This window comes from Simochromis diagramma, unplaced genomic scaffold (genome assembly GCF_900408965.1).
Source record: "Simochromis diagramma unplaced genomic scaffold, fSimDia1.1 OVJJ01000433.1, whole genome shotgun sequence".
NCBI lineage: Eukaryota > Metazoa > Chordata > Actinopteri > Cichliformes > Cichlidae > Simochromis > Simochromis diagramma.
The window spans coordinates 602,397-614,872 of NW_024387031.1; the positions used below are offsets into that span (position 1 = coordinate 602,397).

Genomic DNA, 12,476 nt, shown 5'->3' on the forward strand with positions numbered 1-12,476 from the left:
CTAGTGAGGCCTGAACCAACGGGAAGGTGAAGTCTTGTTCCAGTGGGAGGGAGTTACCGGGGTAAAACAGAAAGAACTCTTCCGGGTGTGGTCCGAGAGGGAGCAACTCTAAAATTAAGCCATAGTTAGACCCCGGTTTGCGCCAGCTCTCTGCCACCGCTGTGAGATCGATGGTGATGGAGGTGGACTCGGGCTGCAGCTGGACCGACTGGGACAGCAGGAAACTGCGGTTCGCCTTAGGATTAGTTCCCTTCAAAGTCGATCGGATCACTTTATAAAGAGAAGCACTAATGGCCTGGGACCCTTGCAGCAGCTGCACAGGACTGGGGGGCTTCCAGTGGAGCTTGATTTCCAGCTGAGCCAGAGATAGCATCTCCACAGGCTGCAGGATGGACATGTTGAAGAAAAGATGTTTCTCCAGGCAAGCCTGACAGCTGCTGCTCCAGCCAGACACCATCCTGCTTTGGTCTTGGATGTATCTGACGATGTTGCCGCGGACTCCATACTCTGACACCGTGCAGGGCTGGCTCTCCAGAGCCTGGAGCTTCTCGGCCCTCCGGAACATCCTCCAGAGAGCGGAGGGGACATGGCGCCGGGGCTGGAGGCTCCCTGCAGGCCTCGGCCTCTCGGAGAGCCCCAGGGACCTCAGGAGGAGCTGCTACTGCCTGTTTGTGTCCTCCACGGGTGAAAGGGCACACGCACCGAAAAAACACACTGCCAGCAGCAACACAGGAGTCATGCCCGGACTTTCTGTTGATGAGTCTCGAGTCTTGCTTTTTTTTTTTAAACTTTATTTAAATTAAACAAGTTTACATATAAAATGCACATACACATACAATTACATATACAAAACCATGAGCACATACAAAAAGGAGAAACAAGGAGGAAAATCTAGCATCTGAGTCCACACAACGTTCACAAGACTTACAGTTTTAATTCGTTCCAGGGGAAAACTTTCCCAAGTTTCAGGTCCATTGTTCGTCTTCTCCGCAGGTCTGTAATGATATGTTTACTCACCACATCACTACTTATCATCTTTTGTTCAAGTACTCCTTTGGCACGAGTTTTCCAAATATGTGTGTTTATTACACACATTACTAACCAAAAGAGTCTCCTTTTGTCATCACACATTTTTTCTTTAAACAAACCATATTTAACTGCTTTAATATTAACATCCACATCATAGCCAATCTCTGTCATCTTCTGCCTGATCTCAGTTGTCCTATAACAATCCAATAGAAGATGTTCTAGGGTCTCATCTTCATCACAGTCTGTCATAGAACATTTCATGGTGGTAACAAAGCAACTCCATTGTACCACCGCTCTCACAGGGAGGCGCCCGAGCGAGATGAGCCACACCACGTCTCTCATGCTTTCAGATAATAATTTGTCTTGTATATTTTTAACTATTGAAAGGTTTTCATCTTCATTTGCATACTTATATTGAATTACACCTTCATTTTTGGTGTCATTAATTTTTTTATAGATATTTTTCGTATTATCTTGGAGAATATTTAAACTATAATGTTCCCATTGACTTGATAAGTCACCAAACATAAGTCTGTGGTATGGAACACCCGCTCTGGCCCTGCCTCTTTTCTTTTGCCACAACTGCTCCTTCCCTCGAACCCACGGGGCACCCCGAGAAATTGCGCTTTGAGTAATTTTTATAAAAGGAATTCGCAAAACAATCTCTAAGTCTGGGGCTCCCAAACCCCCGTGCTTCTTACTCTTGTACATAAATTTTCTCTTAGTCACTTCTCGATTGGATCCCCAGATAAATTTAATGCACATCTTACTTATTTTCATTACAGTTGTTCTCGGAGGAGGAAAAATTGCGGCAAGGAAAAGAAGTTTCGAAATTATGTGTGTTTTTACAATATTAATACGTGTTTTATAATTTGTATCTTTATTTTCCCATTTCATAATTTCCATTTTAATTTCATTTTCTTTCTTATTCCAATTTAGTAAACAAGAGTCAGTATTATCAATCCATATACCTAAAATTTTAATCTCCCTACATAGAGAGATCATCATTTTAGGTTGTCTGGTCGGATGTCCAAGCCACACCCCTTCAGTTTTGTCTTGGTTCAGCTTGGCACCTGATGCCTGTTCGTAGCGGTGTAATATCTCCATAACTGAAGACAGTTCGTTTTGGTTTCTGATTATCACCGTCACGTCATCTGCATACGCCAAAGCTGCGATTTTAAGGGATTTATCAAGGACGTATCCCTTGATCCGTTTATCATCATTTATCCTTTTCAATAAGGGATTAATTGCAAGGACATATAACGCAGCACTCAAAGGACATCCTTGTTTAACCCCGCACTCAGCACTAAAAGGGGGTGAGAGCTTTCCATTTACCTTAACTTGCACTAGGGACTTTTTATAAATCAATTGGATAATAGAAATAAATTGGTCCGGAAAATTATAAGCTTTCATTACTTTCCATAAATAAGAGTGGGAAACAGAATCAAAAGCCCTCCTTTGATCTAATCCTAAAATGCAGAGTTCTGAATCCTTGCCATTATAAATAATTTCTCTTAACATACTTAAATTATCCCACATCAATCGTCCCTTAATTGCGCATGTTTGTTCTTTTTCAATGATAATATCTAATACATCCTCTAGTCTAGACATAATTATTTTAGCAAAAATCTTATAATCTACATTCATTATTGTCAGTTGCCTATAATTGTTAATATCTTCTCTATCACCTTTCTTATATAATAAACACATAACTCCCTCATAAAACGATTTACCCATTGTTTTTCTTTCTATTCCCTCATTAAAATACTGAGTTAATAATTCAGACAGTTCTTTACTCACAATTTTGTAAAATTCAGAGGGGAGTCCATCCAGACCAGGTGTTTTATCGGTACTAAGTTGGTTAATTACTGACTCCACTTCCTCTCTTTTAATTTTTCCAATCAAAGTTTCATAAATGACAGAATCTAATGGTTCAACCTCACTCAAAAAAAAAATTGTTAATAGCGTCGCCGTTTGTAGCTATGGATGAAAACATCTCCGAACAATAGTCTATAATTACTTGTCTTTTCCCCTCTTCTTTAAAAACTGACTTTCCATGTTTATCCTTAATTGAGACAATAAAATCATTCCGACTTTTCTTTTGATTATTAAAAATCATATAATCGCAGTTTCCGTGAAAGTCAGTACGTCGCAACACATTAAATAAAACTTCTCTATTGACTCGATCAATGTCCTCTTTAAGAGACATCATTTGATTTTCCTCCTCCTCTTCCTTCTCTTTCTTATTTCTTAAATATATATATCTACTCACATCTTCGTTATATTTTACATTCTTTGCATGATTTAATTCTCTCGCTTTAAATTTAAAAAATTGACACATACGTCGTTTAAGAAGCTCCCAAAGTTCCGAGAAAGAAGTAGTAAAAATCTTAAGATGTAATATTTTCCTAATTTCACATTTAACTTCGGACACAAGCAACTCGTCTACTAACAAGGATGTATTCAATTTCCAATAATTCAAAAATTCATGGGGGCAACACGATACTGTTGCCATAACCACCATATGATCAGAAAAGTCTGTTAAAAGAGTGTCATATTTCAGACCTTGAACATTATGTGATATGTAGAATCTATCAATCCTTGTTTTAGTTAACGAATCGGTATGTGGATGCAAGTGCCTGTATAAATCACGAAGTGCTGCTTCCTTACAAACTTTAACCAACAATTTGCTTTCCCGCAGTTCTCTAAATTCAACCTTGGATATTCTGTCAGTTGCTTCAGTAACAATGTTAAAATCTCCACATAGAATTATATTAAAACCAATCTCTAATAAATACTTCAATTTTTTCAACAATTGTATCTTTTTCGTTCGTTCGGGTGCATTATAAACATTAATAATACGCAACCTTTGCCCGTAATAACAGCAATCAACAAGGAGGAGTCGTCCCGGTATTATGTCTCTTCTTTTGATTATATTCACCGCATTTTTTTTAAAGAAAATACCCACTCCGTCAGAGCTGTCTTCCCCTATCGATATTATTGAATGGGCAGTGTTCCAGATGTTATTTAATTCACATACATCTACGTGTGTCTTTAATCTCATCTCTTGAAGGCACAAAATATCATAATCAAGTCTTTTTAAGAAATCAACCTTCCTTTTCCTGCTCTTATCTGATTGGAGACCTCTGACATTAAATGTAATTATTTTGATGTTACTCATAGGTTGACTAAAGGAGAGACCATCTCAGAAATATTACTCACGGAGGACTTGGTCTATTATCCTTCCGTATATCTCTTCCAGAGCTAGAAACAGAAACGCTCCTTTTTCTGCTTCCTCTCGTATCCTCATTGACGAGCTCGTTGAGGGCCGGATGGCTTCCACTAAAGAAGGTCTTCCGTTTTACTTTCGTTTCCCCGGGCAGCGAAGAAAGAGCCAGAGATGCCGCCTCTGAGAGAGGGAAGGGTCCATGGTCCTCGCTATCTCCGTCGTCATCAGCTGTCTGCTCGCTGTCAATTTCTTCGTCATCACTATCGCTTTCATTCTCACCATCCGATGTCTCTATGATTAGGTTACCATCTAGCTCTTCATCACTCTCGTCACTTTTTTTACTTGACTGAGACAGTGGAGATGGGAACTCATTTTGAACAGGGCTAGACTGGTAATCCTGATCATCCACTTGTGGATTGTCCAATCCAAGCGAAACTGGGAGTGACAGTGGGGCAACGGTCGGAGGAAGGTGGGGGGGAGTAGAGGGAGGGGGCTCTCTCACCTGGTCATTCAAGGGGGGATCCAAGACTTGGGAAGGATCCACCAAAGAAGGGAACTCCATGGTGTCAGAAGGTCGAGGTTGTTGGGAAGATTTAAGTATATTCACATAAGACTTGGGGCATTTAAAGAAAGTGTGCCCTTTCGCACCACAGAGGGAGCACTCACTTTCGTTTTGGCAAGTTTTAGCCTTGTGGCCCAACTCACCACATTTCCAACATTTTATAGTGGGGCATTCTCTCGCCTGGTGGTCTGGACCTTGGCAGATGAAACACCTCACCGATTGGCCCGGATAAATAATCCTGCCATTGTAGGGGCCCAACGAGATGGAATTCGGAATAGAGATTATATGTCCAGCTTCGTCTCTACGCATCCAAACTTTATATTTTCGGACTCCATACCAGAATCCGAATTTATCCACTGCCTTGACTGGGGGTTGAAGAATCTCGCAGTACCTTTTAAGATATAGCTCGATATCTTGGTCTGGAATCCTTCCAGTCCAGAATTTAACAACAAGAGTCACTACCTCTACCTGGACAGAAGACTCCACTTGCCAGTCTTCCCATTTCGGATGCAATGCGTTAGAAAGAGAAATCTCTAAGAAGCGACGTAAAGGCGCCTCTTCGGTAAAACACAGCTCAAAATCCCGTTTACTGGGGAGAGCAATGAAGGAGTATATGTCCTGCACATTCAGCCATGATGTTCGCAATATCAGCTCTTCAGCAACATAATCACGGGTCGGGGGGTCCCCGTCCCCGTCTCCGATGTACTTCAGTCTTGAGACCGCGACTACTCATGTTGACAGGTTCTTTTCTTCGTAGTATCGAAACTAAGAAAAAATCTGGCCCGATCAGCTCAAAGCCTCGCTTATATTTCCGCAGAGCGCGGGCGGATTCGTCACGCACCAATGGCAGAGAGCCTTGCGGCAGCGCGCAAATTCAATGCACTTTTCTCCAATGAGCAGCACACACTGAGGCGGGGCGATGCTCCACGTGGAGCCCGTCACCAATCACGAGCCGGAGCGGCACCGCGTCACAGCCAGTCACACACTTTAAGAGCAGCGAGTCTCCTCTGTTCGCTACATTTTCTGCTCTTATTACAGGGAAAGGAACGTGGGGAAGAGTGGCAAGAATCAAGCAGACTGCTCGCAAGTCTACTGGCGGTAAAGCCCCCAGGAAGCAGCTGGCCACCAAGGCCGCCCGTAAGAGCGCCCCGGCCACCGGAGGCGTCAAGAAGCCTCACCGTTATAGGCCTGGTACTGTGGCTCTGCGAGAGATCCGCCGTTACCAGAAATCCACAGAGCTGCTCATCCGCAAGCTGCCCTTCCAGCGCCTGGTGCGCGAGATCGCTCAGGACTTCAAGACCGACCTGCGCTTCCAGAGACATCCAGCTGGCTCGCCGCATCCGCGGAGAGAGAGCTTAAGCTGCACGCTCTCCTACCAACAACGGCTCTTTTCAGAGCCACCTCACTCACACACACAAGAGCTCGCTCCTTTATTCTTATTCTTAGTATTGTTTTTAAAATTGAATCTTATGCTCACACTTCAATCTTCATGCTGTTTCTATTCCTGAAATTACAGTTGGCATCAACATGGAATTCACTGACTTCAGTTACGAAATTTATATTTAATAAAGTATTTTTCAAAGAAACCTGTTAGTCACTTGAACTCAAGTTCACTCATAAAATGTGTCCTTCATAATAACGTTACAGGCTATGCTAGGCTTTGGCCCACATCAGTCTGAAATTGTATGTAACCATGAATAACGTGTTTTGGAAACTAACTGCACAACAGGCAGCACTATTAGTTCTCTCAGTCTCCCACAGTAGCATTTCCAATTTTGATTGAAACTGTCAGAGAAAACGGCAGCCTCGAGCAGGCCAGGATATTAGTTTACAGAGGCTGTTAAAAGTATGTGTCTAACGTTAAAATGTTGGTGACACAATAATTTCATCCTAATGGTACTGACATATTCATAGGGTTCATTTTTGAGACAAAATACCATGAGGTAGTCATGATTTTGCAAATATTCCACCTTGGAGTGCACTTTGCACAAATTGTTTTAATAATGGTGTAGTGGTGGAGTAATGGTGATACAAGAATCACAGGTGAAGTTGGATGATGACTTGGTGGTTCATGACTGTATTTGAAGCACATGTGTGACTGCATGTATGTGGAATGGCTCACTGTTATTCATCAGGTGACAGAGGCAGCTCTGCCATGTTGTAGCTCGGACAGAGGTGAAGAGGCGAGGTCACAGGTGACTGACTGATGATTTGGTGCTATAGATTAACTAGTATTTATTATCATGACAATTGTTAGGCTGCTGATGTAAATTGTTTCATTAGTGTATATTTGACAAAGAATCTGAATTGACATGTCTCACTTTTTTTATGGCACGAATCCATGTGTTATTTTATCAGGTAGCAATATGTCCTAGTGCAGTCAGAGGGGAAGAGCCAGGGCCAAAGGTGAGGCACATCAAGCACATAATAATTTTAATCTGAGGATAAAACGCATGTACTGAGGCTGAAAGAAGCTTCAGTGCTCTCACAAGACTAAAAATATGGCTAAGGTCAACAATGACTCAAATGAGATTAAACAATCCTGATGTATGCCATGTCCACCAGAAGAGACTGGACAGTATAGATGTAAAACAAATATGCCAGCAGTTTATCTCAGTTAACAAGAGGAGCAGGCGTGTGTTTGGCTCCTTCACATGCACATTGAGTTGCTGTGTGGGACACCAGTAGTCCATGTCTTTTGCTGTAACAGTAGTTCATGTTGAGAATAAAACATCCCAGCTCACTGAATTGATCGGGGCAATATTGTGCCTAAAATGTTGCATCGTTTTGCCGAGAGATCTTTTGTGGTAATCGTAGCTAAGTGGTTTTATGGACAAAAACCACCAGGTTATTCAGTGTTCCCTTAGTGCTAATGTGTTAGAGATGTTGGTGCACTATAACTGAACTAATGTTGTTAAGTCCTTAAAGTCATATTCTTTTATTGTCATGACTGTATTTGAAGCTATTTTTATGTTTGTATGATACCTGATTGATATGGAATATGGCTGAAGTAAACTAAAGCCTAAAATACTTAGTCAGTCATTTGTTTAATAGTAATTTAACATTATATAATTCACATATAAAACTATGAACTGTAATTTTAAATGATTTAAAAGCATGAAGAATAGCATATGTAGGCAAGTATATTTCTCCTTTTTTTTTTTCTCAAGAAGCGACAAAAAGGAAAAAAGGAAAAGGGCAGGGTTCAGTGGTTGAATCATCCGTCCCCACCAATGCCAAAACCAAATCTACGCCCTTGCTATGTGTTGTAACCAATGACTATGATGTAACTGTACAAAGTGTGTCAGTCTTGTCAGCCCACTAGCCCAGACAGCGACCAAACCCCTGCCCCAGATGGCGAACAGAGAACGGGGGTGTGTGAAGACCCCACGCCTCACTCCTCCCGCTCACTTATTGTTACTGCTAATGCAAATTAGTGCAAATCGAGTAATGCAAACCACTATTTATTTAGTTGTGTAGATGTTTTCGTATTCCAGCCGATTCTGCTTCAGAAATTATTTAGTGCGTTTGAAGTCTAATATGGAATTAATTCGGCGGAATGTTGTCGATGTGTTTCTGTTTTTATGCAGCAGCCCGAACCAAAACTAAAAAATGTGAACAAACATGTCGGACCTATTTCTGATCTGAAGATGAGTGCGGGGAAAATAAGGAGATCGCATAACACTGAATGATGCAACAAACCTCTGCACAAATGTACTTACTATCGTGTCTTTCTTTCCGCAGAACCAACGCGGTATCAAATACAAAAACAAAACTTTGATCTCTCTCCCAAAGGTTTTAACCTGATATCTGCGGTAGAATCCACATTCCTGCTTCTCCAGAGCTCAGACTGCACGTCAAGTTGCACATGGCTCCAAACGCGGAAGAAACCAAAAGAACAAAAATACGCGGGTTATGGATGAGAATAGAATGAGGCAAAGGACACCGCTTCCTCGTTTCTCTATTGTCAAGTCAAGTCATCTTTATAGCACAGTTAAAAGTGTCGTTCAAAGTGCTGGACAGAGGGATAATATAATAAAAACAATATAGATAAGATGAAAACATTGTAGAAACATTGTAAGACATCCATATGTGTACATGCAAATATGCACTGTTATCTTTTGCAAGTAAAACAACCGTCTCATGAAAACTTTTCGTCGTTGTTTCCTTAAAAAATGTTTATATTTGTGACAAAAGTGTGCAAAATGCCCAACACACACAATCAAACACGATACAGCGTGATGAACGTCATCTGTTTTAAATATATTAACTGAACAATCTGCAACAGAGTTTGACAATATTTTAAATAATTCTTTATTTTTTGAAAAGTGTTTTATGTGCTACATTTACAGCTCACCTTTATGATGCACCGCAACAGAACAAACTAATGAACACATTATTCAAATCAACTTGTTCTCCTGGTCCATTTTAGATCAAATCTAAAAGTTAAAATTTTATTCAATTTGTATTTGTCACATAGACAATCATACATAGTGCGACATGCAGTGAAATGCTTATGCCAGACCATACAAAAACGAAACGAAACTAGCAATAAATAATATACAATACAATAATACTAATACTACTACTAATAATAATAATCTTGGTTTGTCTTAGAAACCTGTAAGTTGTTTGAGGAGTCACATGAGTAGCCTATATTTCTGTCATAGGTTTCATGTTTAATAATGCTGCTTTGTTGCTTTTCACGGTTTCTGTTTGGAGACAGAACAAACAAACCGATAAAGCTCGTATTTTACGTTTCCTGTTTTACCACCATGCGAAGGGACTTTACCTCGTTAGTGCTGCTGTGTGTGTGTGTGCGTGGGTCGCAGGGGAGGGGCACTATGTGTTGTAACCAGTGACTATGATGTAACTGTACAAAGTGTGTCAGTCTTGTCAGCCCACTAGCCCAGACACCGACCAAACGGCTAGCCCCTGCCCCAGATGGCGAACAGAGAATGGGGGTGTGTGAAGACCCCACGCCTCACTCCTCCCGCTCACTTATTGTGTTGATGCATGCACTGATCAGTGGTCTTTGATCAGTGGGTTTTGGTCAGTGGTGTTGATCAATGGTCATGAGAATTTGCATAATTATGATTAAGGAACTGACCTCCCAGCCCATTGTTCCTTCAGTGGGCTGGTTTCAGTCATTATGCAAATGTCCTGTTTATAAGATTGGAAACCTGCAGTTAGCTGAGACTGATAAAGTCACTTGGATGAGTGACGAAACGTTTCTCCCACAAAACGCTACGTCCAGATGAACAGAATCAACTTTTGGAGATTTACTTTCCTGGATGATTGAGAATGCATCAAGACGATGCATGCTATTCTAACGTACATTTAAAACATGGGAGGGGCATGGTGCCATGCCTGAGGCTCAAACACAGGTGAATAAATTTGTTTATTATTTATTCAAATTCAGTTAATTCCGTTTTTTTTAAGACTCGGGTTTACTGTATATTGTCAGGTTTATCTACACTCAACAAAAATATAAACGCAACACCTTTGTTACTGCTCCCATTCCCCATGGGATGGACGTAGAGACCTAAAATTCATTCCAGATACACAATATAACCATCCTTCCCAAACAGTGGTCACAAATCAGTCCAAATGTGTGGTAGTGGGCACATCTGCTATATTGAGATAATCCATCCCACCTCACAGGTGTGCCACATCAGGATGCTGATCTGACATCATGAGTAGTGCACAGGTGTACCTCAGACTGCACACAATATCAATAATTTGTGTGGCATCAAATTTGATGCAGAACACCGGATTGTTCTGTAAATAGTTTGAAATGTTTATTTAAAAAATGCCTTGGCTGCATTTTTTGATAAACAGCTACAAAAAACGTTGTTGTTTGCAAAACTCAATAACTTTTTTGAAGAAGTAACTATGTAATTAATTGCCCAACATTGGTCATTATAAACTGTATTTGCAGACAGAGAGTTACAGGACTCTCAACCACACCACAGACTCATAATACAAGTCAGAGCTTTATAAAAAAAAAAAAGAAAGAAAGAAAGTTGTGTTTTGAAAATTGGAGTTCAAGTTATTTTTACTTCCAATAGTGTTAACATACTACACAGGTCATGAACAATTTTTTTTTTTTAAATTTTCATTGTAAAGGGGCTAAAGCAGTTAATTAAAAGTAGTCTAACATAAATGTAAATGCTGTAATTTGATTATTTTAATAAACCATGTGTGGAATACACCAGGCACAGACACACGCACACACAGGTAGGTACAGCCAACTTCCACATTTATTCAAGTGTTGTTGTTGTTGTTTTGACAGCTGACTCAGTCACACAGTCTGACAGCTCACGAGCCCAGCTGATCTCTCCTCTGGCCGCTCCTCCTCGTCTCACTATAAACACAGCGGAGGGAGACCATCATCAGTCCATAAACAACATCAGCTGTTCTTACCGGCCTCGCAGCGCCGCCCTGTTGAGCCTTCCGCTCCACTCCTCCCCTGCAGCTGCGCCCGGGGCCACGCCTCCGCCACACCATGTAACTTGGATGGATTCAATGCTGGCGTGACCACAGTGCACACGTCTGCTGTTGCTCACAGTGGTCCACGGGACCGCTCAGGGAGTTTGTGTGTTCGCTCAGACACATGAAAAATTAGAGGGAACATGGTGGCAATACTAAAGGGCTCATAACAGGCCAAAGCGTTGGTATCATCTGTGTGCAGTTTACAACACCCCAAATGTGTACCCATGCACCCCACATTGAAAGTGTTGAAAAAATCTGAGCAGTCATTCATCAGGGACACGTGTGTGAATAATCGTGGTTCAAAACCATGTTTTTAATCCAAGTTGGGGCATGAAATTGTAAAAATTTTCAGGGGTATGAAGCTCAATAATGTAGTGCTGTTGTGTTTGTGTTCTTTATTCTAACTCGGTAGTTAGAAATAAATAAAGAATGTGTCATAGCTTGTCATAGGTACTGGCTGACACCTCATTTTGAATAATCCAGCTTTGCACCAAGTTCGTGAAGCACAAAATTATTTCAAAAACGAAAGCTAGGGATAGTTTTTAATGCACTTTGAGACCTTTGTATGTTTGAATTTGGCAGTGGGTGTTGTGAAGCCTGCCTTTTGCGACAGCACACTTACCCTTTTATTTCACTGCATCTAATCCACTGCAAACGCTGATGCTTCTCTTTGTCAGAATAACTGTTCAGGCCGAAGAGCAGAAAGAGTCAAACAAATTTCTCTTTGTGTGAGACGAACTAAAAAATGGGTTATGCTGAGAAAGGATTTTGTTAAAGGTGCCAGCATGTGATTAAAAGCGTCACAGGAAGAAAAAAACTCACAAAAACTCAGTAACTATTAGTGTTTTAAATGTGTGTGTTCACATGATATTGGTTTATGTTGCTGATTTTTCATTTTCGCTTTGGTTTGTAGTTTTGCAGTCAGCCATCAGTAAGGTGTGAGCTGACAGCAGCTTTCTGACACTGTGAGGAAGGTCGACACTGCCCTGACTGCTGCAACGGAAGAGGTTAAATAGAAATGTTGTTCTGCACTGAGTCACAGTTTAACTTGAACTGTTGATCAATGAAATGACTCTGGTTACAGTCGAGGGCCACCATCAGCCTGCAGGGCCGCACTTTGAGAGCTTTAATTGTTACACATGAAGCTTAAATGTATTGTGA

At 41.1% G+C, this 12,476-nt stretch overlaps 1 protein-coding gene and 1 pseudogene across 1 annotated transcript in view; one reads left to right on the forward strand and one right to left on the reverse strand.

The window, feature by feature from the left end:
- LOC120740608 (histone H3-like) overlaps positions 1-11,378 on the reverse strand; it is a 20,246-nt gene extending 8,868 nt beyond the window's left edge. The window contains exon 1 of the mRNA XM_040043075.1: positions 11,365-11,378. The gene's annotated coding sequence lies outside the window, so the exon portion shown is untranslated. The remainder of the gene's footprint in view (positions 1-11,364) is intronic.
- LOC120740563 lies at positions 5,740-8,502 on the forward strand (annotated as a pseudogene).
- Positions 11,379-12,476: the final 1,098 nt, after the last annotated feature.